Here is a 6,910-nt window from a genome sequence, read left to right on the forward strand (position 1 = left end):
GTGATAGGGCAGGTTCTTACTGTCTGAGAGTGAGAAGGAAGAACTTTCTGGGATAATGGAAAACTTCTATATCTTGTTTTGAATGGTAGTTACATGGTGTATACAATTGTCAGAACCTATCAAAATAATGCCTGAAATTTGTAAATTTTATTGTATGTACCTTATACATCAATATTTAAAAAAAATAGAGGGGGCACCTGGGTGGCTTAGTCAGTTAAGTGTCTGACTTTGGCTCAAATCATGATCTCATGATTTATGGGTTCGAGTCCCGTGTGAGCTCTGTGCTGAGAGAGCTGTGGGCCTAGCCCAGAGCCTGGAGCCTGCTTTTAATTCTGTGTCTCCCTCTCTTTCCCCTTCCCCTCCTCACACATTGTCTCTGTCTCTCAAAAATAAATAAACATTAAGAAAATTTAAAAATTAAAAAAAAATAATAAAAATAGAGTTAGAAGGACATTAAAAGGGATAATGGAATTTTTTCAGAGACAGATATGATGTGAAGAGTCATTTCATAAATAATATGCCTCTTGGAGTTGAACTGTCTACAAACTGTGGCTGTGTCCAGTGGTCATAGCAACTATGCATAATAATGGGAGCAGCATTACCCTGACTTGAAGTAATATACAAGCAGACATTTAACAACAGCCATTATTTTTTGCTTACTTACTTTGTTTTAAGCACTTCACAGATATTACTTCAATTAATTGATCATTAGAGGCCACAGTAATTTTTATTATCAACTGAGTATGCAGCTTTTCTTTGCCCCTTGCTAATGAGGTCAATATTGTGAGCCTGTGACTTTAAAATGGAGAAAATTCATCAAAAGCCAATGTGTGTATGAAGAGATGGTAAAGAAGAAAAATATCTCTAAACTAGGAAAGTGTTAATGTCAATTGTTTTAATGCCCAGGGCTAGCTCTAGGCAAATGTTTTAATAGGGAAGTTTATCTTCAGTATCTCAGGAGCCTTTCTTCTAATAAAATCACATCATTTTCACTGCTGTCTCAAACACTCCATTTCAACTCATGGGGCTTACCTACAACTTCTTTTTGTGTCCAATACATATTTGGTATGTTTCTATGCACATTGCTTGTACTGAATCATGTATTCCTCACAGTAAGCTTGTTTGGTAAGTACATTTATACTATTTACCTCCAAAACATATGGATTTAAATTGCATCTTATTACACTCTCATTTCTTCAAAAGTGCACTCTGCGTCACCTCACAGAAATACAAGGTGATACTCAGACACTGACCACCTAGTAGAGGAGGTGGTTTTATCCATCAAATCCATTTAGTACAAATTATTCATAGGCAGCCATTTTCTCTAACTATTGATTCAACAAGTACTTACTAAGCACTGACTCTCTACTGGGAACACTTATTGACCCTGAACGTTTAGATACTATAGAAGGACACTTGTGGAAGATAGTCTCAAATTCTCAAATTTCAGACATTTTGGGAGGGGTAATATTCTCTAATGCTGGGATCGTTGCCCTCCTGGAAATAACTCAGTGTTGTCACCTTAAAAACTGATGCTGCCAATCCTATGTTGCACTAATTAGAGTTCCAAGCCATGAAGACTACAAAACAGAGACATGTAGGGCTTAGAACTGGGTGTGAAGTACAGATATCAAAGTACTGTCTACAGGCTATGACCGCCACCACTGTAGCATCTACCTCATTAAGATGGAGGTAGTGCTGTCCGTTCAGACCTGAAAAATGTCTGAAAATTCCAGTGACAGTGATTTATCTTATGGTTGGACTGTTATCCATCATGAGGGGTCTGATGTAGAGATGGTGAATTCTGAACATGGTACAACCAGTGACAGCTGTGAGCTCGCTCCAGAATGTACATCTTTAGAGCAAGAGAAGCTACAAGTATTGCAATCAGAGGAGGGAAAGAGTAGCTAAAATGGCACAGTGTTAATGGAAGAAGAAACTGCTGATCCAGCTTTGGAGGAAACAAAGTCAGCACTTGAGAGAGAAGAAGAAAAGTCATCTGAAGACAATGTCTCTTTTGGAGCTGTCCGTGATGATTCTGATATTGTTAACCGTAAGCCACCTAAGTTAGAAGAAATTGGAAATTAAGAAGCTATAATTGTTGGAGAGGCACAGAGTCCAGAAGACTTTAACATGGGCTCTTTTTCTAGCACCCAGGATACATCCTGTAATCCAGAAACTTTGTTTTCATCACAGGCTAGTGATGACGAATCAAAAAGTATTGAAATCAGTCATCAGCCTAGTCCTGACTTTAGATGATGGCATGCTAGGAGGAAGAGTGTTCTTATCTCAGAATCTGAGGAGCAGCTACTTGCCAAACAAGACACCAAACCCTCTAAGGAATTGTGTAAATGGCAGTTCAACAGTGGTCTCAATAAGTGTGTTATACTTGATTCGTGATTGCAATCGGCATGGGATTTGGATATTTCTGTGGCATACTTCAGCTTCAGAAACATCAACAGTCAGAAAGATACATGAAGATGAACTGAATGATATGAAGGATTATATTTCCCAACAGGAAACAGGAACAAGAATCTTTTATAGATTATAAGTCATTGAAGGAAAACCTTGCAAGATGTTGGGCCCTTACTGAAGGAAGAATGTCTTTTGAGACTCAGAAAAAGAACCCTGATACATAAAATCAATATTTAAGAATATCTCTGTAGAAGGAAGAAAAAGCCTTATCTTCATTAAAGGAAGAGTTAAGGAAACTAAGAGAACAGATTAGTATATTGGAAGATAAAGGGACAGGGACTGAATTGGTTACGGAAAATCAGAAACTTAAGCAGAATCTGGAAAAAAGAACTAAACACACAAAGCTTTCTTAACCAAAGGGAGACTCTTTTCACAGAAGCAAAGATGCTAAGGAGGGAAATGGAGAGAGAACAACTAATAACCATGGCTTTAAAGGCGGAACATCAGCAGTGAAACTCTAGTGAGTCATATAGCAACTCAGACTCTCCCAATGTATTGAGTGAAAAAAAGGAAATAGAATCTGATGGGAAGGACTCACCAAATTGGAGCAGAAGCTAAACTTTGAACAGCAGCATTCTGATTTGTGGGAAAGACTCTATATTGAGGCAAAAGATTGAAATGTAAAACAAGAAACTGATGGAAAAAAGAAAGAGGGCAGAGGAAACAACAGGGCTAAAAATAAGTCAAAGGAAACATTTTGGGTTTGGTGAAGGAAAAATTTGATGCTATGAAGAATTCTACCAAGGATTTAGAGAGGCATCATAAAGAAGAAATTGAACAGGCTAAGGCAGCTGTGAAAGAAAATCTGAAAAAAAAAATCTCAGGTTCAGTTAAATCCACTTTTAGGCATTTCAAAGATACCACCAAGTGGGGCGCCTGGGTGGCGCAGTCGGTTAAGCGTCCGACTTCAGCCAGGTCACGATCTCGCGGTCCGTGAGTTCGAGCCCCGCGTCAGGTTCTGGGCTGATGGCTCAGAGCCTGGAGCCTGTTTCCGATTCTGTGTCTCCCTCTCTCTCTGCCCCTCCCCCGTTCATGCTCTGTCTCTCTCTGTCCCAAAAATAAATAAACGTTGAAAAAAAAAAAAAAAGATACCACCAAGAATATCCTTGATGAAAAGGACAATAAAAGATTTGGTGCCACAAAAGCAGCAGCTAAAAAGCCAACAAAGGTCTTTTTTTTTTTTTAATTTAAAAAAATTTCTATTCATTTTTGAGAGAGGGGGAGAAAGAGTGAGAGTGAGAGACAGACAGAGAGAGAGAGAGAGAGAGAGAGAGAGAGAGAGAGAGAGAGTATGAGCAGGGGAGGGGCAGAGAGAGAGGAAGACACAGGCTCCAGGCTCTGAATTATCAGCACAGAGCTCGATGTGGGATTCAAACCCAGGAACCATGAGATCATGATCTGAGCCCAAGTCGATGCTTAATCAACTGAGCCACCCGGTACGCCCAACAACAGTCTTTAGTGAATGTTTACACTCACAGTATAGGCACGTACATAAAACAAGAATAATAGAGGTAAAGAGAGTGAAGGAAAGAAAAGCCAATTCACTCTGAAGAATTTAGAAAAAAAAATACAAATTCACAGAAGTGCAGTGCTGAGCATGACTAATGAAAATTATGATTTTTTTCAGAAGTCTTGTTCCAGTGTATTGAATGTGTTCAACAGGAATCCATTAATTTTTTAATATGAAAGTATTGAATCCTGTAAGGATAGATGAATTTATTTAATTAAAAAATATTTAGTAGAAAAACTTGATGGTTTTCATCATTAGGAAGAATGATCCATTTATCAATAAGTTTTCCTAAGTGGTATCTTTATATATGATCAGAGGCTCTTCACTGACTTTGCTAATGATGTTAAAGATTATCTTAAAGACATGAAGTAATATCAGATAATGGTGGAGTGTTGGAAAAGTGGATGGGCATATATATACATAGACACTTCTTTGGTCACACTCTTTCCTCTAATCTTTTCCGCAGTCAACCAGATAAAAAACAATGAATGGTAAATATTGAAAACTCCAGGCATCGAAAACAAAAGCAGAAGCACCCTTAGCCACAATCTTCTAAAAGAGAATGTAAAAGACATAAATATGGTTGTGGTAATGGAAGACACATGGCAGATCTTGAAATAGAATTGGGGCAGTTACCTTTTGACCCTAAATATTGATCATCATGGTTAACTTAAATTAGAAAATAGTAACAGAAACATGGATGCTGTCCACAATGTTTGGCGTTGAAACTGAAATGAAATTATCAAGATAATGTCTGTCATTCCTAAGTATCAGTTTGATGACTCTACATTATTACTCAGAAGCATCAAGCAAAAGCTTACTAACTTGCATTTTCCTGTAGTTGAGCTTTGCTGATTTTTTTTTTTTTTGGCTTCAAGAGCCCCATTGACTTGTGATGAATTTGCTGCCTTCTTATGAGTTTGCTGACTTGTTCTCTTGTGAAATTTCTTGGACATCTGAATATTGTAGAAGAAACAATAAAACTCACCATGAGGAAATCTAAAGGTCTTTATTTAAAATCTGGCATTTGTATTAAAATATGATTTTATATTAAAATATGATTTTATACTTTGTGACATGTTTTATACATTTCCTCAGTAGTGATATTTGGTAAAGCAGTTGACTGTTTTGTTTTGTTTTGGGTTTTTTTTGTTTTGTTTTGTTTTTTTGCTAGTTCCATGAATCTTGCCCAATGTTTACAGGCTTATTTATGCAGCATCTGAATATTTCTACCCAGCAATGTCTATTTCTAGGAAAGATTTAAACACAGTTCAGAATTTCATCTTCTGGAACATCTGAGTTTCCCTTTTAATTTCTATTCATAGACATATATGTGACTTCCAGTTTGACCTTCTGGCAAATGAGTGTGGAAGAACAGAGAAGTTCTCTCATAGCTGCTTGAAATTAGGAAAGCTCTTATTTCCTAGAAGTAAATAAATGTTTGAGTAAATAAAGGCTACATTTTGCTGGAGGGGGGAGTACTTTCTACATCGTTCTTATGTCTATTTCTTACGGCTGCTGTAACAAACTACGGCAAATTTGTTTGCTTAAAACGAAAACAAATTTACTATCTTACAGTTCTGGAGTGCCAAAGTGTGAAATGGGTTTCCCTAGGTTAGAATCAAGGTGTTGCCAGAGCTGTATTATTTCTGAAGGTTCTAGGAAATAATCTATTCCCTTGAATTGTCTAGCTTCTAGAGGGGACCTGCACTCATGGCTGGTGGCCTCTTCTGCATTCAAAAGCCAGCTGAATCACTATGTTGTACACTTGAAACTAATATAACACCATATGTTAACTACACTGGAATTAAAATAAAAAATAAGCAAACAGACAAAAAAACAAAAGTCAGCAGTGCTTAGCATCTTTACATTTCCCTCTGTACCTCTGCTTTCCTTTTAACTCGTAGGGACCCCTGAGATTTCTTTGGGCCATTCTTGATAATCTCGGATTAGCTCTCCTTCTCATATTCTTAATTTAATCACATTTGCAAAGTCCTTTTTGCCACATAAAGTAACATATTCATAAATTCTAGGGATTAGGACATGGCATATTGGAGCAGGGGACATTTTCTGCCTACCACATTATAGTTATGTATTCCATCAAAAGTATCTACATTGGAAATGTAGCTAATCCATAAATCATGTACTTAATGGTCAGGATATATGTTATACCTAAAGTAAATTACTTTTTTTTTTTTAAATTTTTTTCAACGTTTTTTATTTATTTTTGGGACAGAGAGAGACAGAGCATGAACGGGGGAGGAGCAGAGAGAGAGGGAGACACAGAATCGGAAACAGGCTCCAGGCTCCGAGCCATCAGCCCAGAGCCTGACGCGGGACTCGAACTCACGGACCGCGAGATCGTGACCTGGCTGAAGTCGGACGCTTAACCGACTGCGCCACCCAGGCGCCCCATAAAGTAAATTACTTTTTAGACTCCCCGAAAAGTGTTTCAGAAAAAAAAAGAAACATTCTGTAAACATTCTTATTTGGCACAAAAATCACTCCACTGAATATCTAGATAATAGACATATTTTTAATATCCTCTTCTCTCTCCTTCCTCCCTCCTTCTCCCTTTTCCCACCTTTGTCCCCCCCCCTTCCTCCTCCTCCCTCCTCCCCTTTTCCCTCCCTCTCTGGCTCTCCCTTTCACTTTCCTCCAATTCTGTCTGTCCTTCAAACACACATGCAAGCACACACACATCTAGATCATCTAAATCAAAGGCAAAAACACAATGATAAAACATCTAGTTCAGAAGTATATTTTGCTTGGTCTTAAATAATAAGCACTCATATAAGGAGAAAAATATTTAAAACATCAGGGGGATTGCTTGAGGGGTATGAAACATCCTTCCTAGGAGAAATAATCTCATAGTTTAAGCTAAATTTATGGCAGGAATTTGATGGGTTGGCTCCGTTGTCTGGT

At 37.8% G+C, this 6,910-nt stretch overlaps 1 pseudogene; it reads left to right on the forward strand.

Annotated features, from left to right (window-relative positions):
- The first annotated feature begins 1,697 nt into the window (after positions 1–1,697).
- Positions 1,698–4,641, forward strand: LOC121017408 (cell cycle progression protein 1-like; annotated as a pseudogene).
- Positions 4,642–6,910: the final 2,269 nt, after the last annotated feature.

The sequence above is a fragment of the Herpailurus yagouaroundi genome, unplaced genomic scaffold (genome assembly GCF_014898765.1).
Source record: "Herpailurus yagouaroundi ecotype Mexico unplaced genomic scaffold, PumYag 28, whole genome shotgun sequence".
In the NCBI taxonomy this organism is placed as follows: domain Eukaryota; kingdom Metazoa; phylum Chordata; class Mammalia; order Carnivora; family Felidae; genus Herpailurus; species Herpailurus yagouaroundi.